Below are 24,501 nucleotides of genomic sequence, written 5' to 3'. Positions count from 1 at the left end.
TGTGTCATTCTAAACAACTTAGAAAGACAGTCATTAGTTGCTGTTTACTACAGGAGCTTGGTTCTCTTTTCAATAAGAACAACAGAGAAAAAGTAATGTTCATATGTTAGACATACTGGCTTCTATTTTCTGTGTTTCATCTCTTTATGTAGTTTGTGCTTTTTACATTTCCTCTCTCTTTTTGTTCCTAGATCTGTTCTGTAATGTTCCATGCTATGTACAGCCTATGTTGTGTCCTTTAACCCGCAGCAAACATTAGAGTTAAATACAGTATTACTTATCTGATGAAATATTCTGATGGGATGTAAGTGACCTTGTTCTCTAATGGCCACCCCATCTGAATTTCACAGGTACTTGCTGTGAGAGTCCTTTGATTTCTACATTAGAAATGCTCTGAAGTTTAGGGGAAACCTCATGTATGTTTGTTACCCTGTTAAATTTAGGAAACCAGACTTACCTGTCAGTGCTTGTGCCAGCAGTGCTGGTATAAGTTAATTTAATGCTTTCTTGATCAACCTGATCCTCTGAAATATGTGTTCTGTTTATTTTATCATTGAAGCCCAAGAGACATCACAAAAGTTTCCCATTTAAAGGGAATTTTGCTTGGCGTTTTGTGTTTCAGTGTCAGAGCTTGGGTGTATTTTACAATGATTTGTCCCCTGAGCATCACACAAGTGCACAAGCATCTTGTCTGAACTGCCAGCCAAATTTTTTGAGTGCATTTTCCGGTAATGGGAGCATGAGTGAGTGAGCACCAGCATACAGTGGTGTTTAAAGGGTAAAGGAAATGTGAAATGATCTGTAAATATCACTGTTGTGTGTGATAAAAAGGAGAGCATGGCTCTCCAAAGTTGGAATATCCAGCAATACCAAGTGAGTGCAATGCTCCTCTGAGTAAACCCAAAGTAAATGTATTTCTTTAGCTATGTTCAAGGTGGTGCTCTGTATTTCCTTGGGCTTGTGCATCCTTGGAGCTGTTCATGTGGAGAGAGACAGGTCTCCAGCCCCATCTGCTATTTGGTGGTTACATGGATGTGTTGAGGGAAATGTCAAAATGTCAAATTTCAAATGTCAAATGTCAAATTTCAAAGTGACGCGCTGGGTGGATGAGGGAAAGGCTGTGGATGTGGTCTACCTTGACTTCAGCAAGGCTTTTGACACCGTTTCCCACAGCATTCTCCTCAAGAAACTGGCTGCTCTTGGCTTGGACTGGCGCACGCTTTGTTGGGTTAGAAACTGGCTGGATAGCCGGGCCCAAAGAGTCATGGTAAATGGAGTCAAATCCAGTTGGAGGCCGGTCACTAGTGGCGTTCCCCAGGGCTTGGTGCTGGGGCCGGTCCTCTTCAATATCTTCATTGATGATCTGGATGAGGGCATTGAGTGTACCCTCAGTAAGTTTGCAGATGACACCAAGTTAGGTACATGTGTCGATCTGCTCGAGGGTAGGAAGGCTCTGCAGGAGGATCTGGAGAGGCTGGACCAATGGGCCGAGGTCAACTGCATGAAGTTCAACAAGGCCAAGTGCCGGGTCCTGCACCTGGGGCGCAATAACCCCAAGCAGAGCTACAGGCTGGGAGATGAGTGGTTGGAGAGCTGCCAGGCAGAGAAGGACCTGGGAGTGATGGTTGATAGTCAGCTGAATATGAGCCAGCAGTGTGCTCAGGTGGCCAAGAAGGCCAACAGCATCCTGGCCTGTATAAGAAACAGTGTGGCCAGCAGGGCCAGGGAGGTGATCATCCCCCTGTACTCGGCTCTGGTGAGGCTGCACCTCGAGTACTGTGTTCAGTTTTGGGCCCCTCGCTACAAGAGGGACATGGAGGTGCTCGAGCGAGTCCAGAGAAGGGCTACGAAGCTGGTGAGGGGCCTGGAGAACAAGTCTTACGAGGAACGGCTGAGGGAGCTGGGCTTGTTCAGCCTGGAGAAAAGGAGGCTCAGGGGTGACCTTATCGCTCTCTACAGGTACCTCAAGAGAGGCTGTAGCGAGGTGGGGGTTGGTCTGTTCTCCCACGTGCCTGGTGACAGGACAAGGGGAAATGGGCTTAAGTTGTGCCAGGGGAGTTTTAGGTTGGATGTTAGGAAGAACTTCTTTACCGAAAGGGTTGTTAGACACTGGAATGGGCTGCCCAGGGAAGTGGTGGAGTCACCATCCCTGGAGGTCTTTAAAAGACATTTAGATGTAGAGCTTAGGGATATGGTTTAGTGGGGACTGTTAGTCTTAGGTCAGAGGTTGGACTTGATGATCTTGAGGTCTCTTCCAACCTAGAAAATTCTGTGATTCTGTCACTCAGCTCCCCACACACAGGCCTCGTCTGGAGATGCTGCACGTAGCCCTGTGAAGTAGCACTTTTTGGAAAAGGTGAAAACAGTGAAAGCGTGCAAGAAAAACCAAATCCCTTCTGCCTGAAGTAGCAGAGCAGTCTCCTCCCCCACCCACTTGGGAAGTAACAATTTCCCCCCAGAAATTAGTTCATTAGTGTATATTGCTATTCATGCAGGAAGGTGTGTGATGTCCTGCGGCTGTATGTATTTGAGTAGAAAATGTCACCTCATATCAGATTCGTAATACTCCCAGCCCATACTGGCCCAGGGCATGTAATCTCTAGAGATCTTCTGTAATGCACAATGACTGCATCGCTACAGCTGAATCAAAACTTCACTGCGTTCAAGGAGAGGATAATGGTTGCCACCTTATGCAGCTCAGATAAATTACAAGTCTGGGGAAGGTCATTGCTCACTGTGTAAAGTCTTACACATCTCGCAAGAAAAAGAAAAATCCCACTTTTTGCTCAGCACCTCCCCCTGCTCCCTTTGCTTACACAGATAGAAATGTTAAGATGAAATGGGCACTCGGCAGAGGGAGCGTGAGCATGCGGCTGTTATATTTTGATGTGGTTCTTAAATTGCCCTTCATTGTGAGAAGCTGTTAGGCTGAGGAGCGAAGTACACTCCATGAGTGGCGGTATGGATTAGTAATTATCTTTAATTCTCTACAGGGGCATGTGGAGGAGGAATGCTTGTCCATGCCTTGGTCGGAGCTGGCAGAGAGGGAATAGGGGCAAGGGCTATCTGTGATGCCAGGGTGCATAGTGGGCAAAATGGGTTGGTGTCATCTCCTTTCCCTTGGGCAGGCTGGGGCTCCCACCCCAGTTCAGGCCCATGGCAAGGGGCAGATGAAGGGCTGCACACGCACAGGTAGGATCATTCCACATATTTTTGCCGGGCTGATCAGCCCTTTGCCATCCCAAGTCCTCTAAGAAAGTGGCCTTCTTGCCCTAGGGACAGGCAGGAGGGTAAGAGAGGTACATGCTGAAGCTGGGTGGGATGATTGGAGCTGTGGGCAATCTGCAAAAGGAATTGCTCTCAGACATGGTTAAATGCATTTGCAGTGATACAAGGAAGTTTTTGCAGCCACCAGCCTGCCAATTGAAGCAATACTGAAAAATGTAACACACCGTGCCCTAATCCGCTTAATATGGTCTCTGTCCGTAGCTACCCACTTGCTGTCTTACAGTAAAGCTGTTAGGTTTCTCCATGTCCAAGCAGAACAGAAAGATTAAGTGTGTCGTTGTGCTTCATAGTTTCTGGCAGAACTTCTTTCTGCTACACAGACTGTAAGATGTGTTTTGTTTTATTTTCTCCCTTTCTTTTGAGAGGTACAAAGTACAGTGACAGGAACTATCATATTCAATTGGACATGCTTTCTACAGATTTGTTAAGGATTTACTCTACACATTTGTAGCATTTAGTTGCCATGGCAATGACCTCGGTGCAAGAGGGAACAGCCTTTAGGTTGGACCTCAGATTTTCCTTTCATTTCCATTTAATTTGATTTGACTGCGAAATGTCACTTCCATTGCATTGATTAAGCTTCATTGCGGCCACCAGCTCTGTTAGAAAGGTTAAAGGGCAGGCCAGTGGCTGTCATTTTTCTTCCCCCGCCCTTTTCTGATATCAATACAGATTGACTTTTTTCAGAGGAAGAATAAGGTTTTACCCCATGGTGCTCCGCAGTAAAAGCAAAACTAATGCAGCAACAGTTTGAAGCTGTGCTAACCTGCAGCTTCTTCATACGGTTATGTAGCACTTAAAAAGCCATGGATTTGTTTCTCTTTTTCTTCCTGACATAAGCTTCCCCTGAATAAATAACAATGAACGTCCTTTCCAACTCTAGCCACTGCTGAAGGAGGACAGCCGTCTCTTTTTCAAAATCTCTGTTATCCACAGGGTGTGTAATAGCTGCCTGCCGACTTCTTTGAGGCTGGTAATTAGCACAAGCTGGGTGCAGAGGATTCCCCTTTGGACAGGCTTTTTTAAGTCTGTTTGGTATTTGCTGATTATGCAACAAGCGTAAAATAGATAATAGCAAGCACTGGGATGGGAGGCTCAAAAGAAGACCTCAACCAAAGTGAGGATTTCTTAAACAAGCAATTTTATTAATGGCATACAAAATAAAAGCACGACTGTGGTATTCTTCAGTGACTGTCAAAAGCATTTTAACTTTGAAAGTGATACTGCCCATCTGTGGAATACAAAGGTACAAAAATTGTGCTATATTTATAAAGACTTCCTGCTCTTGGTGCCTTAAGACCTCTGCTTTGTACTGTGTGGGCTGTCAAGGACTTAGATAAATTAATATTGCAGAACCTACCATACCTCTTTCATGTACACCCCTGTAACACCAGGGACACAAAACATATCAACAAGCTGGCATTCTGCTGTAAATCAGATTTTCTGCCATATACTTCATCAGCTAGAATATCATCTTGAAATTTGCATATTGCACAATATCTGAAGTTAAGAATTCTCCTGCATAGCTTGGTCAAAACTTGAGGTAAGAGACTTACAGTTATATATTAATAATATATCAGATGTTCATTTTGAAAACTTTGAGAAACTTTGTTTTGATCTTAAAAACATTTCTGTCATTGGATTTCCAAGTTTGTTTAGTTGGATGGAAATTAAAAAACAAATCAGAAATTTGGAAACAGCTGGGTGGGAAGGGAAGGATGTAATGAAGGCTCACTAAAGCAGATTTGTGAGTTATCAGCAAGTAGGCTGGTAAGGCAGAGGCCTGAAAGGCCAAGGGAGAGAAAATGTTTGTCCAGACACAGGGTAAATGATACAAAGAAAAAACAAAAAGTTGAAGTACTGCGCACAGCTTAAAATATTTGTAATTAAAGGACTGTTTTTCTTTCCTGACTGAACTGAGCTTCAATTTAAGTCCCGCCATTTCTGGAAAGGAGGACTTAGCTAGTTGAAGACAGTTCTGGTTCTGGATCCGTGTATTGGCTGGTGTGGGGAAATACCCCTTGTGTAACTCACACATACTTTGAGGTTGGGGGCAGGGAGAGGCTCGTATTTCATTTCTTTTTCTTTTTTTTTTTTCTCTTTATGACAAGTAGCACCTGGTATCAGGGTCACCCTCTCAGGGAGATGTGTCCCCATCAGTGGTGACCAGAACCAGGTGTGGAAGGGTACATTGCCTGCACTCATTCATCCTTACTCCAGCAGTGCAGTTCACAGGCGGAGGGTGATTGATCTGGAGGAAAGGCTTCAGAAGGGAAAATACTTCCTCGTGCCTCCTTGTGGATCATGGAGGAGGGGAAGGACTTGACCTGGCAGCCTTTAAGCTCAGATCTTCATTGGCAGTAGAGAGGAAGGTGCAAGCAACCTGGCTGTGAGCTACCCGAGGTGTAGGACTGACCACCAGAGGGGGACACAGCCTGCGCATGGGGGGCAAACACCTGTCGTTTTTACTCCCTTTTCTATTTGCTTTCAAAAAGCTGAATGAATAAGCAGAGGCTGGGGGAAAGAGGGAAGAGGGAGAGAGAAGGAAGCAGCTACCCGTAGCAAACAACGAGGTGAAAAAAACTAACATAAATCTGCAATAACTCATAGCAGTCCAGCTGGTGGCCTGCGGGATGATGCCATTTGGCCCACTCACTTTTCTGTTGCGTCCTTGCCTTGGGGCAGTGGGTGAAGGGGAAAAGCCAGATGTGAAATCCAGCAGCTGTTGAATACTTCTGCTTAGCCATGCAAATCCACCATGCCTATGAAGGGAGAAAGAGTTTGGCATTGCTTGAGCCTGGACACCAGCCCGTGGAGGTGCCCCAGAAATCAGGATCCAGTTCACAGCTTTGGTAGCACTGTACCGTCTTGGCCTGGATTTGTAAGAGAGCACGTTAGCTCTCACTAGTGTGTGTGTGTTTCTGACAAGATGTTACTGCCACTTTTTCTGCTTTCCATGCTTTGAAAGGACATGAATTTCAGAGAAGGTTGATCAGTCTTCCTTTTGAAGAGAATAATATTAACATTCACAGAGTATAAATGCAGACACTGTGGACTTCCACAGAAAGTGAGTTCTTCTGCAGTAATGTTTCGAAAGCTCCAAAACTCAAAATTACTTAAATAAAGTAAGTGTGAAATATCATAAGAGAAAAGACTTCCTCATTTGTGCATTGTAGGTTTTAGTTTTTTAATGTATCATGGTATTTGGTTTCCTGTGCAAAAATACTTTGTAAATTATCAGTGTTGGTATTGTTAATCTTTGCTGTTATTTATGAAGTCTGTTCCAAGGAAAATAGGTTTAAGACTAAATACAGAACGTGGTGCTTGCTCTTCTTAGCACTTTGGACATGTGGTAGGAATATTATCTTTCTAAACTCTCAGCCATCGTCCATGACAGAGATGGGAGAAGAAACAATAGCTTCATTCAGATACGTCTTGTGTCATCCTCTCAGTTATAAACAGCGTAAAAAAAAAAAAAAAAAAAAAAAAAAAAAAAGATAAAAGACAGATAATAGCTAGATTCTGAAAATCCCTTTTTATTCTGTATCTCAAATCTTTATTCAAAAAGGAGATGAGAGGGATTTATTACTTAGCTCTTCCTTTTTTTCCATTTTTTTTAAAAAAATTATTATTATTTTAAGGGTGCAAAACCACAATGCTCGTTTTGTCACCCAAAACCTTCTCTGTAATCAGGGGCTGAGCAATCAAGGTGCTGCTCCACAGAGGAGCTGCTGCACCTCGTTGCCACCCTGAGGCAAGGTGTGGAGGAGCTCACCACCTGGCACAGAGCAGTTGTCATCTCCCTTGGCGATGTCCATCACAGCAGTGGAATTGAATTGACACATCCTTTCCTACCTTAAAAACACTTAATTTTATTTTGAGTATTTACATTACTCCATGAGTGAAATACACTATCTCACCCAGGTAAACTTTATTTGTCGGATTCAGTCACTGAAGGAGATGCTGTTTAATTCCATTGCCCAAAATGAGCAGGATTCAGCAGCTCCAGCTCCAACGCATTTTTTTTCCTCTTCTCAGCAGGAGCCAAGTATTGGCATTTCTCCCATAGCATCGCTCCTTGCTGTTTTCTCTCAAGTAAAAACAACAAAAAGAAAGATTAAAAGGAAGAAGGAGACAGATTTGAAAGAGGATCGTTAGCTCTGAGGTCTGATGGGACTGCCTTGAAAGTATTCACAATCCTGTGTCACCCATGCCAAAGTCATACTGCAGTTTTCAGAACCTTTTATAAACCCTAGTATATAAAAATTCTTCATCTTTCTCATCTTGTGCTTGCTGTTTAACAGAAACAGTTCATAGTAAATTTTGTCTGTTTACCTCTCCTGTTAGAATTTAATAATTATTCTGTGACATTCTTTTTTTTTTTTTTTTTTTTTTTTGATGTCACAGTATGCTATTAATATATTTGCTTTGTATTGGCTTTTACTGCTTCTCAAAACACTTGTACAGAGGCATAAAAAGAGAGGAATCTCCCTTAGTTTTAAATAAAACTACCAATTTCAGTGTCAGGCCAGGTTCACAAAAATTTCCAAAATAGGTGAGAGTTATAAATAAAACTGAATGTGTTACTGTTTGGGGGGAAAGCTGTGGATTTTTTTTTTTTTTTTTTTTCCTTCCAGCTCAACCCCAGAATAGATGCATGCTGTTAGTTTTTCACTTTGAGCTTATAGATTCCATCAGACCTCAAACTTAGCAATGAGATAAGAATAATTTGATGATCTGAAGAGTGAGTTTCATGCAGATATTTATCAGCCCTGATATCTTGGCTACGGTCATCATGTGAGTATGCTGTCATTGCAGCATATATGATAAATTTGGGAATCTTAAACTGAACCTGCTTGTCCACTGTGCCTGTGAGACAAAGCAGGAAAACCAGATTTTTTTTTTTTTTTTTTTTTTTTTTAATGTCAGAAGTAGTGTTTTCAGAGAAAAGTATCTTACCTGTAGTCTCTTGATTCTGCTTGTAAGCTCCATTCAGATTTTGAGATGCAGGAGGACTACTGGGGTTTTTGGGCACCAAGCCAATACAGATAATAAAAATAAGAGGAAATTATAGAGCTGTTCTCTTGTTGTTAATATCATAACACGTCTTTTGTGGGGTTTCCTCTCTGCAGGACTCTCCCTGCTGCAGTAGGTCTGTTTAACTGTCTCCTGTTATAAGTATAATTCCAAAGGCCCTGTTCTGGAGAGCTGCTTCCACAGGCTGAACAATAGGCTGCAAAACCTTGCACAGAATTGGACAGGTCTGAGTGACCAAGTAAACTCAATTCCCAGTGACAACAGAAAAATTAAGTCCAGTGTTTAGAGAGGTATGATTTGGGGGAGTTTATAATGCTAGTTTATTAGTCTTTAATGTCTGAAGGATTCAAGTGTGTGTTTATAAATAACCCTTTTTCACTTTGCCCCCATTTTGAAGCACTTACTTTCCTTTCTGCTTGCAAGGATCTTAAAAAGATCTCAAGTCTTTGTATTTGAGATTGCTTTTGTTCAGAGTTGTCCAGTGCTTTCTCCCCTTTTACGTTTTTGCACTGTTTGCTTTGGTATGTGTGAACACACAGCCTGGGCTGTGTGAGCACATTGTGAGTTTTAATGTTTAATTCAGGTGGGTGAAATTGTGTATATCCTCTTATTTTGGCCTTACTTTTTGCTTTGTGAAGGAACCAGCAAAGGAAAATGCTGTTACTAAATATATCAATAAATCACTGATTTGTAGTTTCATAATCAGTCTAGTAGATTTTATTCTAGCTGATATATATTATTATGTTTGTGTGTGAAAATGAAGAGAAAGTAAGAACAAAATTATATTTATCATCAATTTTATTAATTATGATAAACTAGTTCAAAAATATACAAGAGTACTATCTTCAGCAAATCCTTTGTCTTCTTGTTTGTTTAATAAATTAGATGGATGTACCAAATAGCGTGCTGCTGGGGCAACATTAATTTTATTAAAGAATAAAAAGTAGAACTATTAGTCTCTGTTTCTGGCATGTTTGTAAGCTATCTGACCTATTTTCTTGTCCTGCCCCTTTCATGATGCTTACCAAATTCCACTTTCTTATGCCTAACATAAAACTTACAACTAAACCAGCCCTGGAGACATTACCCAGTATCCTGGCAAATAGATAAGATATATTGTTTTATATATTTGTGCAACAGGGAGAGACAGCTTCATCACTTTAAGCAAGGGAATAATCTGTTTACACTAGAGGAATAGTTATTCTTGCCTTCAGTTGTGGAGATATTTGCAGGGGGCAATATCTACCTCATTTTTACCAATAGAAATAGCTGGATTGCTTGTCTTAAATCTATTATATTTCAAGAGAAGAATAAGCTGAGAAACTACGGTTCCCAGAATCCTCAAGAGGTATATAATGCCTAATATGGACTTTTAAAATTAAAACACAGTCTATGTGGTTAGTTTTTTTGCTACTGCTGGTAATCGGGAATTGGAAGTATCTGGACTGTTTTTAAATGACGTTCCTTGCAAAACAAACAAAAAAAAACGAACAAACAACAAAAAAACATAGTATTGTGTTGTCACTGAAAATGAAAAGCAAGACTTTAAGATTGAAGGAGTATTTCATTAATACTATAGACATATCAGGTCTTCAGAAATTATGAGTATGTTAAAATCTGTCTCAAATCAAAAATTTTAGACAGATGTCAAAAGTCATGAGTCTTCTTTCCTCTGAACAAGTATCTTTCCTGCTTTTTTTATTTTGTGCAATTGGTGATGACTTTCTGGGTTTGGCACATTGAAAGAGGTATGCATTGCTTAAGGTTTGAGGTGTGAAAATAAAAGGCACCAGTTAATATTGTACTTAACACAATTTGGAATTTCTGGTATGACCTTGACCTCTTAATTTTTTTGTAGGAGGCATGGCTGCAGGGAAGGGAAAGGTCAGAGCAGTTTGGAAGTCAAGAAACTTACATCTATATGTCAGTGAGCCTGAGTTATTGTAACCTGTACTGCCGGTAGACAGAGCATCATGCTAAGGTGGCTGTATGGACCAGCATGGACTTCAGTCAGACATGTTAGAGTGCAGGGAAGTGACACTGTCCATACCTTGAACAGGCATTTGTATAGTCTTCAGCTTGGCCTGACCATCGTTATGCTTGGCCCAAGAAAAGAAGTGTCTCAGTAGCCAAGTTAGAAATGCAGCCCCATGTGATTTGATACCCATTTCAGTGTCTTAACCAGTAGACTGTGCTGTTTCCTCATTTCCTGTTTCTCAATTTTGTCTGTACTTTTGAGTCTTTGGTCACATTAGCAAGGCCAGTGAGAAATATTTGGATATTGAGGTATTCAAGTTCTCAGGGATGATTATGCTTTGTTATTGGTCACAATTATAATAATATTTGTTCATGTGCTCTATAATTTTCCTGCTGAAAGTGCATTGTAAACTTCATCTTACTGATAGTCAATAATGCATCTATAGTGGATTTGTAATGGTAGTGGAGGGAAACACCATTTGAGAAAAGTTGCAATGTACTGCAATCCTAAAATACAACAGCCTCCTTCTTCACCATCCTTTTGGTTCATACATTCATTCAAGATATACCAAAACAAGTCTTAATCTCTGTCTTCAAGATACTGTATTGTCAAGTATGTTTTAGCATAGCTAAGCTATCTGGGATGAATTTTCATTACAGTGCAAGGTACGATTATTGTTCATGTACCATAATAGTGAAAATACTGATTTTTCATTTGTATTCTTAGAGCTTTGTATATACCCCAGAGGTAGATAAAGAGTTTATGAAGGAAGGTTATATTTAAGAGAAATGGGTATCAGTGCTATGAGATTATACCCATGACAGATGGTTGTAACTAAAGCTTCATCTTTGTGCTGAAAAGCTGAATGAAACAGTATTCAGATTTTGAAGTAATCTTGGCTTCATTTCAATGGGACTTTTGCCTGAGTAAGAACAGACTAAAAACTCACTAATGAGTCTAATTTTTCTTATCAGTTTTGAGTAGATTTAAAAAATTGAAATATATATATATATATTTAATTTTGGATTGATGCAATTCCAACATAAACCACGTAGGGGTTGCTTGTTTATTTAGGGAAATGTGTGCAACATCATGCCTTTGTTCCCTTGTATAACAGGATATAAAACAACATTGTTTTATTCACACTGAAAGACAAAATATCTTCCTGGGAATCACAAAAGAGGTATTAAAGTAATTTCTTTGGCTCTTAGTTCCAGAGTTGGTCATGAACCTCAGAAATTCTAGAGGTTCAGTCTGGATAGTTACATAAAAGTTCAGATGCTAACCTTAAGCACATTCAAATATCTTTAGGCTGGAAATCTCTACAAGAACATATTTCCCCTTGACTTGTCTAATACAATGAGTTCAGTAAGGCTACACCCTGGGGAGTTTCGGCCCACCATGCCGTGTGTGGGCTTTAAGTGCTTACACTCAGCCATGAGGGTATTTTTAATTTTGTCTTGAGAAACTAAACTGAGGGACTTCACAAATGAAACCATCAGGAAGACAAGGTTAATTCTGGCCGCTGTTTGTGGGAGTATGGTGCCTTCAAATACCAACACTTTTTTTTTCAGTGGTGGCATTTGGAAGAATAAATGAAGTGTGACTCCCGGCATCTCTTTAGTTGCCCTGAAAATGGAATGTCAAACAGCATATAATCATCTTCCTTGTTTAAAGAAAGAAGAGCAAGTGAGAGACCTAGTTTTCTGTTTGTGTCAGTTTTTGGATGTCTTAATATCCTATCTTGTCTAATTTTCCGGAAAGTGATAATAGAGTTCCTGTCAAATTAGAGGTTACAGACTTTTTAACCTAAGTCACAAAAAAAAAACCAACCCTACATTACTTGTTATTGCCATGAATATAATCCAAATAAAAATTTAGTTTTTTAATGCTGTTACGCTGAAGGTTGCATTCAAAGCATATAATTTTATTCATTATAAATATTAAAAATATTCAGCCTGACATTAGCCTCCATGCCCCTCCCCCCAACACACACACACACTTTAAAATAAAGGCTGAATTTGCTTTGGAGCAAATGTACTGCCAACTGGTCTGGTGAGCCGAAGCTGGGGCTTAGCCCCCTGCACCATTAGGACGGAGCTGGAATTACTGCTGTGCTGCGATGTGCAGTTTCCAGGTTTAATTGATGTAGCAGGGAGGCTATTTTCAGACAAGCCAGCCTGTTGTAACCATCTTTTAGGAGGGAGCAGGGATGAGCCATCAGGGTAAATTTAAAGGAGTGTAGGTGCCCTACATTGAGGCTTTGCACGAGAGCCTTTGCACAATGTGGTGGCACTGATGTATATCTAGCATACTGCTAAAGTGGCACTTTGCCTTTAGCACTGGAGAAGCTGCTGTTGAAGTACACTGAATAACGGGGGGCGGGGGGGGGGGGGGGGGGCCAAAGGCTAAAGCTGATTTAAAATAAAAAAGCCCTCATACTTTCCAATAGAAGTAGAGCAAGCACAACCTATTGTTTGGTCAAGTTTTATTCTGATTTACTCGAATTCCAGCAAATTTAGGCATGCTGTAAAATGGTTCTATTTTCAAGCTTACAGCAAACAAGGAATCAATAGAAATGTCTCATTCTTGCCTATTTTTGGGTCAACCTCCAAATTCCCCTGGGGCTTCCACATCAAGCTGTGTAGCACCCAGTGTTCACAAAGATGCAAATCCAAGACTGTGTTTTTTGGTTTTGTTTTAAATCAGGTGAGCATCACATGCTTCGGTTTTGTAATGAGAGTTTTTGTACTGTCCTAATTAATACAGTGTGTCTCTCCTGGACCTTTGAAGTAAGTGGGAGTTCTGCCACCAATTTAAATAGGAGAAGGATTTGAGCCAAGTTGAACAGAAGTTTTCACTTATCTTAGTGCTTAATCTTCTTTTTAAAGGGATGTGGGAGTATCAGCACCTCCTACGTAACGCTCGGCAGCATGCAGAAGTAGACTAGTCTGGTCACTTATGGAGGCCCATTTAAAACCAGTAGGATTACGCAGGTGAATGACAAGGCTTTAAGAACAGATTTTAGGGAAGTTAATTCAGAGTGCAAAATGACATTTAACCCATCTGTGTGAATATTACCAGTTGAAACAGGCCACAAAATGATTTATAAATCTTAAGATTAAAAACAACAACAACAACAACAAAAAACTCTATTTTTCTTGCTGTTGAGTTGTCAGAGTTCGCACTTTCAAGGGTATGGTGTGTTTTTTTAAAAGCGTAAGAGCTAGTAGCTCAATTTCTTTGTTAAATTGGAGCTCATCCTCCTCAGTAAGTAGAGCAGAACTTTAAGAGAAATGCCAATTATAAATCTCATGATTAAATCACAATATTTGACAACATTAGGCCTGTGTAAATGTTTGTATATCTTTTCAGTACTTTTTCCCTGGAGAAAGACAGTTATCTAGATCTCCCCTACTGTCTCCCTTAATTGCGATGTATAGCTCCAGAGTGGCTGACCAAATATGGCTGCTTTATCAGGAAAGTGGCAGCCTCTGACCGTTATTTTAGGAGGGTATTGCGAAAACTAAGGCAAATTGCTGGAAGGTTTCTGCGCTTCACTGGAATACTTCAAGTATCTGTAAATTGAAGAATGTGGAAAACTGATGTTCTGTTCATGTTGTGTCTCTTTTTCCTCACTGAGTGCAGAAGGATCTCATAAATACTGACCTCCTCTAGTCTGCCACATGGTCTTTTTAGATTAACTCTTATTCTTCCCAAACTGCCTGTAAAATGATGTGTTGGAGTTTGTGTACTTCATGTACGTCTCTTCAGACTCCATGCAACATTCACCTAACTAAAGCCTTGCTGCCAGCAGCATTAAACATTTGGTATATTATACTAGGTTTTTGGGAACACTTTGTCTTCCATTCCAAATGGCAGATTACATCAGATAATTGACAAAGTTTTATTTGGTTTTAATTTAAAGGGAATCTCTTTCCCTTAGATGTCCAATTCAAACTGATAAGAATTAGGTAACCACAACTGTAGGTACTGCTATGTGACGACACAACTGTAAAAAAACAACCTAACAAATAAAAAAGCATTTCCTTTGGTGCATCACTGGCTGCCACTTCATCTAAATTGGTCTGCATTTCTGCATTCTAGAAAATGACAATACAGCTTTATTTAAGGGTTTTAAAATAAAATTTAGAATATTATTTTATACATTATGTGAAGCAAATACAGTGAATATTTTTGTCTAAAGTTTTTGGTTTGCTCTGTTGCATAGAAGCCAGCTGGTTTGCTAGCTTGAGTGACCTCACATTCCTTAAATGTACTCATAAATCAAGCCAAGGCCATGCATTAAAAGCTGAGCTCTGACATTAATTCAAAGGAGGGAAAGTTTTATACATTGTGGGAGAAGTACAAAGCTGGACACCTAAGGCAAGATTTTTCAGTTCTTACTCACATTTAGCAAAACTGTATTGTTCTGAGAGTCTCACAGATGACTTAGAAGTCAGCCGGACCCTGTATTCCTTAGGGTGAATAAAGGTTGGAAAAGCATTCCCCAAAGAACCAGTAAGTATTTTAAGCAGTGCAAACATGCAGATTAAAAATAATAATAATAATAAAGGAAGATAGTGAGATGATTATTTAGTACTTAATTACTTGAAAGTGTTAATCTTGTGAATGTCTCTAATAAAGGAAGTTTGGCAATGTGTTCAATGACAATGTCACAATGGAATGTTTTGGTGTGATTTGTGAAAAGTATGCAAAGCAACAGGTTTGCATTTATAGGTTACCATGTCATTATATTTTTGGAAAGTCGTGATGTTTCTGGGTCACACAGGGATTTGGTCTTTGCAAATACTTCATTCTGAGAACCCAAGAAATGATGAGCAAAGTTGTATTGATTTTAGAAGCAGAAAGACAATGATGATCAGAAACATGAAAGTAAAAGACTTACTTACTTTTTAATTTCCTTTGCTTTTTAAGACTTTTTGGATCCTTAGGGGCTTAGTAGTGGGTAACTTAGTATCTACTTTACATATTATCATTTATTGTAATTTACAACAACAACTTAATACAAAATCCAAACCAAAAAAATCCTCTAATATTTCAAAGAGTTAGAGGCATAGTATTGCTGCCTGCTTATCACTACACATGCTAAGTGAGCAAGACCTTATCCTTATTTGTATAAAGCCACTCATCTTTTTTGTCATGATAAGTGTGAAGGCAGACTCAATATATGTGGGCCTTAAATGAGCATCGGTAGAAGGAGTCCACAAGAATATTGATAAATTAAAACATATTATTCTGCAATTGGATCCAAATCAATACCTCTCAAAGCTCAAATGCTTCTACTTTGAAGAGTTACTGAAGAATTTTTAATGGCAAGTCCAACTGAAATGTTAAAATTTGAAAATATTTCAGTGAGATCTGGCACTCAGAGTTCAAAATAAAACAAAGTATTTTAAAACTTCTGGTTAAAGAGTTTATGTATAGGGGAACAGTTTACAATGAGGGGTTATTCAGAAAGACCAGTTTAAGGCTGCCTTCATCTGTTTCTTTCTTAGTAGGGAAGGACGTGGGTAGAGTGTGATTCAGACATAATTTTTAGTTTAGGTGTTCTGAATTATTCCTTGAATAAGCTTTCTTCTCTTTGCTGGTTATAAGTAACCAAAGAAGATTGACTTTTCTGATGCTCGAAGTTACTTTTGTGAACATACTCCTCATTATTGTTGATTTCTGAGTGATTTTTTACATGAAGAATAGAAATCTCCAGCTCTTGCAGTAAAAAACAAAAGAAAAAAAAAACACAAAACACAAAAACAAACAAACAAACAAAAAAACCACAGTGACAACAAAGTTTAAGTCTTCCTACTTCCGGTATTGTTTGGCCTGTATCAAGATGTTATCCTTTTTCTGTACTTACTAAACACTTTCAACATAGTCAAATGTCTTATCAAATGTCTTCTATAGTCACTTCCAAGTAATTGTTTCACATTCAAAGTAGAACAGAGCTGAGTATACTTGAAACAATTCTAAACATTTTCAGTTCCTTCAACAGATAGGTTAAACTCTACAACAGAGTTTATATTGGCAGGTAAACGTCCTCTTGTGGATAGTATGTTGGGAGATAAAATGTACTGGCATAAATAAGACAAATGATTGCCACTAATATTTAAATACATTATTATTGAAAAAAAAAATATTTTTACAATATAGATTCTGAACCTAATAATTTTTCAATACGGTATTGGCATTTGAGTAAAGATATTGTGACAGGAACCACATAATGGAGTAAGACCTGATTGTGTTAAGTACTATCCAAAACATTTACTGTCCTAGGCCAGTCCACACTGAATTGGCAAAAGTGGTTTAAAAGGGCTAGCACCAGAAGTTTCTTTCTGCCTTTTGCACCCTGATCATTTGTACTTCAAGTTGTGCCATTACAGCAGCTTGTGAATTCTTGTAAACTGCAGCCAGGAGCAGTCTTCACAGAGTGACTCAACCAATGAAACCTTACATGGTATGGAACTTGAACATATCTTGAAGATTTGGGAAAAACAACAACAACCAAAACAAACAAACAAACAACAAAACAGGATATAGATAAGGAGATACAGCAAATGCAGGAGAGAAAAAAAAAAAAAAAAAAAAAAGATATACTATTAGTACTATTTGTCAGCATTAGTTGGTCACATATTAGCATTTTCATCTGGAGCAGTGGTTTGAAGAAGGGTTTTGGTTTGTGTTGAATTAGATTCTGCTGGAGGAAAATAAAGTAGAAGCTCCTTTCCAGAAACATATCCAAGGTGCTCTACGCGCTGATGGAAATATAGGGGTCTAAACCAATGGTTGGTCCCTTGAAACTAATTTGAACTGTAGGCATGGTGAGGACATTTAGTACAGATGAAAGGGATGAATCTAATCCCTGAGCCACAGATAAGGCAGATATAGACACTCTAAAATCAACTGCTACAATCTGCTTTTCTATCTCTATTGCACCAAATTGCATGCTAATGTAGACATATCTAAAATAGGCAAATATCTTAGTGCACTAGCTGCCCATCAGTCAATATATCCTTTGTAGACATCAAGGCATGGAAGGAACCTTGCCAGAAGATTTGTAGGAGGACAGTGAGGTAGCCTTAATTAATATAATTTAGTTCATTCATCCTGATAGCACACAAGAAGAAAATATTATCGCCCATTTAGACATGAAGGGAATTGGTCTAAGAGATGGTATGTCTTAACCAGTTTGACATACACAGACTGGAATTAGATCTAGGAGTTCTGAGTGCCCAGCTCTCCACTTACCCTTAATTTTCTTGCTACCCTTTCTAAATAGTGGGCATAGACCTTCTTTATTTATTTGCAACTGAGTTATTAAAGTAACTGGAAATCGATGAGCCATGTCTACGTAACTCCTCTTTCACTCACAAGTGAGCAATTTCCTCACTTCTCTTAGCTGCTTTCTTCAGAGTTTTTGTTTTTGCTTGTGCCCCACTTTTTCACACCTTCTTGAGACTTGTGTTTACTCTAACTCTACTGTTTCAAGTTTCCTACCTCCTTAAGACCACAAAGCACTTCAAGAAAGGATTTCCATGTATTATATTTTGTTCTGAAAGTCTTATCTCATAGAGACATATTTGCCATTTCTTTTTTTTTTTTTTCTCTCTATATATAAAATTATGTTTCAAAGTCATTATATATGCAGCATTCTGCTTCATAGCCTGGGTTAAGATCTCTTTCTAAAACTGAAGACAATAAAGCATTTTTCCTAAGAAAAATTAACAATGCGATAAATACTGATGCAGTGTTTCAACCCAGTTAATTCTTTCTTTTTTTTTTTTTTTCACTGTTTATCATCATTTTGTCAACTTTCCATATCATTCCCCACAATGCTTTGTGCTAGATTTTCTTTGAAAATTTCTTTCCTCTGAATTTACCATGAACTTGTCTGTAAGATACGGCCATAAAATGCCACTGACAAGACAAAACAAAATCCTGTATTCACTAGTAAAAGAACAACACACAGTTTTCCTCTCATCCCTCTCAAAATACAAAAAGAAAGAAAAAGACAGAATTCATACAGAAAAGTCATTGTTAATTGCAGGTGTGAAGCAGAATATGAAGGCTGAGTAGAAAACAAGTCGTCAGGCATATGAGGATATAGTTTAAGCCAGTTCAGAGTTTGTGCTTTGTTCCTTTTCTTTTCACTGTGTTGATGGCTATTGAGCCAGGAGTGTTAGCAGTGTTGGGATTAAACTTCATGCGACTGAGTGGGAGGAGGAGGATTGTGTTCCTTGAAATGTTCTGTGGGAGGAGAAGGATTATGCATGTTCCTTATGTAATGAGGAAGAGGCTGGAGAACTTGAATGTGTACAAGGAGGAGGTGGGAGGATTATCTTTTGATGTGAAGTAGAGGGAGCGGCTGTGGTTGTGATCCTTGAAGGAAACATCAGAAACAAATTACTTTCTTGTAGAATCCCCCCCCCCCCCTCCATTTTTTTTTCCTAATATTAGAGGGGGGGCTTTTTTTTTATTATTATTTTTTTCCTCCTGACGTGGAAGAAAGTTGGATTATGTTGGGGGTGGGAAGGCTGTTGTGCTGTTGCATTAGCTGAAGGATTACAACACAGACCTGGGAGAGTTGTGACCCAAGTCAGCCGAGTTACCTGAAGCACTAATCTCTGAGGATGGGATGTCCTTGTTGTCCTCCAGAGGACCAAAGGAGCGGACAGGGAAGTCTCAAAGGCAGGGTTTAGGTGATACCTTCTGATGAGGGGTGGCCGGCTGATAACGTGCAGAGAAGAGGTTTCTCCAGAGCCTTCTATACATGCTGCCCCTTCCCAGGTCCTGCACTGAAATGCTTTTGGTCTGTAGATTGCGGGGACCTTTGCAGGACTCAATAAATGTCATTTGCTGCACTTGAAGATAGGGAGGTGGAACCAAGTCACCGAGAGATCAAGCAATTGGAATTTTGGAAGGACAAGGTTGTACGAGTGAGGCCTCCCCCCAGTGATCTGAGATGAGGTTTGATGTGTAAGATGGGGGTGAGGTGACATCAGTAGCAGGTCCTTCCAAACACCCTCAGCTTTCTTCATGTGCATGTTTCAAAGCCACCAGTGGCCCAGCAGCTGGCATGGAGAGCCCTGCACCTCCCAGAGCTGTGCCACAGCCACCCAGCCAGGCCCCCGCATGCTGCTTTCTCTGCACACTGTTGGAGCAGTCTGTGGCATAGTTTTGGCCTAGGCTCAGTCTTTATTCCAACAAGTGGTTTGGGAGTTACCACAGGCAGGACAGGCACTGCTCCTGGCGACTATGCCCTGTTCAGGGGCAGGAAAGAACATTTAGCCACATGGCCACTAACCAAAGAGCAGCCCTGGCCCCTATTTGCTGGTCAGGGTGGGGCCAGATGGCTGCAGATGGCTGCTCCAGCTTCCATCTGACAGCCTGGTCCTGATGGCTTTGCTTCTTCCCTCCTTGATGGTGGGAAGAGCTGTCTGGGGAGTGCAGGGGCCTGAAGTGCCCTGCAGACCATGAGGAGACCTCACAGTGGCTGTGGGGTGGGAGTGGGCATCCAAGGCTCAGGCAAATGTCCAGGGAGTCCTGGGAAGCAGCATGGGGACATGGGGTGGGCATTTTGGTTTTAGCTCTTCACCTACCAACAAAAAGTCTGTCTTAATTTCAAAGGACAAGTAGAAGCTGAAGCACGTCCATCCAAGAAGAGCAACTGTGAATTAAGTCTCTACAATCAATGACAATTCTGGCATTGGAAACTGGAGCAAAAGCTACTTTTTCCAAGTGATCGAGTTACCACAGTGTAAAGATTTTCCAAGTTGCAACAGCCTGAGAGCATCCCCACAGGAAGTTACGGCTCAGTTGGCACATGGTAAACCATGAAGCTGTGGTAAGTTTGTCTCACCATTACGTCTGCAAATACTTGGGAAGTGCCTTTATCCTGAGTACATTAACATTCATTTTCTCTACTGCTGGGTTTATGCTTACTACAGCTGAGTGAAGAAGGTGAAGATAGTCTGAAAGACAACCCCCAGGAACTAAGTAACAATAAACCAGAGCTTGGATGCTTTTATATTCTCTTTATTTTTTTGCCAAATACTACTTAGACTATAATAACACCTAATTATGAAATTCAGCTTTTACATAGTGCTTTTTACTCACAGATTTCAAAGTACTTTATCAAAGAGGTAAGTTACTATTATTGCTATTTTATGGGTGGAGAAATTACAACAAAAGTGGTTAAGATCACCCACCCAAACAAAGATCAAGCTGAAGTAATATATGTGTACATTTTTATTCCATATCCATTGAATCCCGATATCATTTTGATAAACATGAAATTTTGAAGAGTTCTTAGTAAAGGATTAGGTTCAGGATTTGCTAGTTGATTGGGGGATCAGAGCTGAACCTACAGATCTCCGAGATTCAGAGGTCAAATGTAGATTAACAGGGGAGATAAGCCTATCACCTTGTCAGATCTGCCCTGTCCTCCCTCCTGCATCAGGAAACATGCCTGTGGGAGCACATACCACATGTGGTTGAACAGTTTCTCCCTTTTTATTGTACTTGGCTCTGCTTTCAGCATGAGAATAGATGGTGGAGGTAGGAAAACCACTTAGGCCCACTCCCACTTCCTGACTTGGTCTGGATTACTTAGTAAATCTCAATACTCTATATATTTTATAATGCTATTTGTGGAAGACTAAAACAACTGCTACTTGTAGAAGCCCCCAAACAAAGTTCTAAGAGATGTATATTATAAAAGGAAGCATTTTCAATGATTCCAAGTGTCTGATTTTATGTATGGTCCAAAGTTTGGAATGATTTTTTATTTTCTGCATAAAGACAATAATACTTATGGTTAACAAGTTGTGGAAAATACCTATTTAAAGAGTGGGAGAATGTACCCTATTGACTTCATGAAGCAGCTATGATCTTTTCTTTAAGGAGGTGGAATTATTTTTGGAGAGCTATCAGAAATAAATAATATTTAATGTATGATTTATGTAATTCAGAGAAGGTGCCATAAGTAGTCAGGTGCAGGGTGAGGTCAGTGGTAGGACAGAGCGATGACAAAGCCCACCAAACACTTTAAAACGCCTGTAGATTTACAGTAGCTTTTGTTTTCTAGTGCCATTGTTTTTTTCCATCATGATCATTTCCATACGCACTACAAAAAAGAGGTTTCAATATACAGTAGTTAATTACTATATTACAAGCTCTAATTAAATTCTTGGAGATTCTGCACAGTATGATGTCCATGCCAAGAGGGACATATCCCATCCTTAAGTAAATACATGTTCTTGTCAAGTTAACGTATCTGCATTTTACTCACATGAAATATTCCTCATCTCTTGCTTCTTGACACACATGACTGATAAATGTTTTAAAGGCACGTTTAACATTGATATTTTTGTGATATGAAATGACAATGACTTCAATAATTCCCAGACTTTATTTTATATAACGTGACACATTATGTGATGGCATACTCCCCAGACCCTACCATAAGCAACACACTGGTAAGAATATATGTTGCATCAAAATTTGGTCTTTGTATGATGCAGACCTACATTTCTAGTATTCTTGCCACATGTCAGCAGTTAAATGTAAAGCGTGTTAATATTAAAACACATCTCACAAATGCCATGGACATTCAAAAAAGTCAGAGCTCATGTTCCTCTATCAGCATTCAGTTTTCTTTGAGACATTTAAATAAGAAGGATTTTTCTTCCTTGTAATCAAGTCCTCTGAAAAGGGAGATACAGTAGAAAGATATCCAGATTGTTATCAAGTCATTTGCAGTTTTAAATGAAATGTTAAATAGGATTTTATGAATTCTTCTATACTTCTTATCACAGATCTGTCAGGGTCATAGGTAGCTTTGTCTTATTCAGATTTCTAGATAAAGATTTAAGTTCTTGTTATGTGTGTGGACAAATCTATCTCAAACAATTTTACATTTGAATGAACTTTCGTATTCACAAACCAATAATTCTGTTTTCATACTGACATAGATGGGAGCGATCATTCTACTTGACCTTAGAGTTCTGTTAGATCAGGTATCTCCAGGAACTATGTATGTGTGTAGCTTAATGACAGTGAAATTCAACCAAATGAGCTTTGTATTGGCCTTATTATTCATTTGATACTAATCCTTTATATTATAGCATGTCAACACTTATTCTGACTCTGGCCATTATTCAACTTAGTACTTAAACACCTGGCTATCTTTAAGGACTTCAGTGAGCTCTTGAGCTCTTATTCAGATGTTTAAAGCTAGGATCTTGCTGAATATGGGCCTATTTATGTTGCAATTAAGTACTAATGCAATATTTTAAAAGTATGTTACATTGGCAGCAAGCAGATGGACTCACATGTATGGTAGCAATATCTACATCATAAACTGCATCTTCATTTGGAAACGTGACAGAGCACTGCAGAGCAGCCAAATATCGAGTCTTGATTATACCCATGACAGAAGGAAAGAAATAGTTTGTGCACATACCTTAGTATATCCCAGACTTGGTTAAAAAATGTAGTCATGTACTTCGATGCTTTGTTTTGACTTGTTACATGAATCAGAAGTAAGCTTTGGGGTTAAACTGCTGCTGAAAGTTGTGAGAAATTGCTTTGTACAGTTTATGATGGTGCATAGTTCTGACCAAATCATCACTAAGAATTGTGTACAGTCTGTGATTTGAGATTGGTTTGGTTATTTATTTTACTGAGTTCTTCCCTTTTTTGTATGGATACCCATGCAGGTTCTGGTTTATTTCAGTATTTTTTTCTATATGGCACAATTCAAAAGAGACAAGTTCTACCTCTGAAGTTAATATGGATGACAGTCTTATTATAAAATACATTGCCTTGCAAGCTGATGAGAGTAAGCTAGATAGGCTTACCTTATGACTGTGAGTAGATAAGTGGCAATTCTGTCATGATCAAGTGAAGGAGACTTTGGCTTGTTTTAATATATGCAGTATTCATGCAGTAAAATGTCCTCGTAGGTGTGGGAAAGCTATCACAGAAATCTCCTATGAACCAGTGAAAATTTAGCTAAGGATATGGGACTTGTGCTATAGCTTTGAATGGACAAATGTTTTAAATGTGTGTGTTTTTACAAGGAATATACTTTTTGCCTTTTTCTTAAGTAGAGCAAGGATTTTGGAGAAATGAATTGTTCTCTTCTGCTCATCAGATTTACTTCTTAGTTTTCATTGAACATAAAAAGCCTACATCATTTCTGTTTCTCTTGGGTCAAGCTGAAAGCTAGTCTAGTCAAGAGGGTTACCCTGATTTAAATGCCAGTGTGTCGATTTGTGAAAGTTGAAGTGCTGGCCCATAGTATTTTTCAATAACCTTTCAAAACCAGCCCTCTGTTCTTGTCTTTTTCTGTTTCAGAATGAAAAGGGAAGCTTTCAGAAATTTTCACTTAAAAAAAAAAGTCCTCCCTCCCAGAAGTCAACTCTAACCTTGAGAGAAAGACAGCACTCCAAAGTAGTTCATAGCCCTGAGGTTAAGGTACTCCCTTCAGACATGTAGAATTTCAGTTCAGGGCTCTGATTTGAAGTATGGGTTTGAACTCACAGCTTGGGTGAACATCCATCTTGCTGGCCTGTGGGGTGTTTGGGGGATGGCTTTTTCTGTATCCTTCAACTCAGGTATTCCGGACTTGTGCAGTTTTATTAGTGAAACTCCTGTTACCATTAAAAATATTTTGAATTAAAATGCACTTAACTGAAGAAGTTGGAGTAAGTACTATTGATGGGTAGATTCTGCTTAGTCTAGCAAACGCAGCAGTGATAGGATATGAAAGAGCTGCAGTGGCTGAGCAAGTAAATAATTTTAGGCTGTGAGGAACAGACTCTTACACCCATTGGGAATCCCTTGTACTCCAGTAGAAAGGGAAGAGATCTACACTAGCAAACTGCCTTGCAGGGCTGTCATCTGTAAATTGAATTTTTGCTGTAGGGAAGAATCAGCACTAGAAACATATGTAACTTGTGACCTTTGATTTTATTATTTCTTGTTACACTTCATAGCCTTTTTTGTTACTGATTTTATTTGGAGGAAAGTACTTTCCCTGGTTTTCCACTTCAAATGATATGTAACTTCACTGCAAATGTGGTATTGTGTCCCAGTCATCTACATAATAGCTTTTTCCTCCCTTGGAATGGAAGTTATTTGTTTGCCCTGGCAGAATGGAGTGCCACCGTCAGAAT

At 39.4% G+C, this 24,501-nt stretch overlaps 1 protein-coding gene across 5 annotated transcripts in view; it reads left to right on the top strand.

The window, feature by feature from the left end:
• The window catches only part of SOX5 (SRY-box transcription factor 5), a 657,473-nt gene that overhangs the window by 63,765 nt on the left and 569,207 nt on the right, over positions 1 to 24,501 (top strand). For 4 of the 5 annotated variants that reach the window (XM_035311591.1, XM_035311614.1, XM_035311600.1 and 1 more), the window contains exon 2: positions 19,949 to 20,165. The exons of the other annotated variant lie outside the window; for it this stretch is intronic. The gene's annotated coding sequence lies outside the window, so the exon portion shown is untranslated. The remainder of the gene's footprint in view (positions 1 to 19,948; positions 20,166 to 24,501) is intronic. 5 annotated transcript variants of the gene reach the window in all.

This window comes from Oxyura jamaicensis, chromosome 1, assembly GCF_011077185.1.
Source record: "Oxyura jamaicensis isolate SHBP4307 breed ruddy duck chromosome 1, BPBGC_Ojam_1.0, whole genome shotgun sequence".
Taxonomy (NCBI): Eukaryota; Metazoa; Chordata; class Aves; order Anseriformes; family Anatidae; genus Oxyura; species Oxyura jamaicensis.
This window is presented reverse-complemented; position numbering and strand designations above follow the sequence as displayed.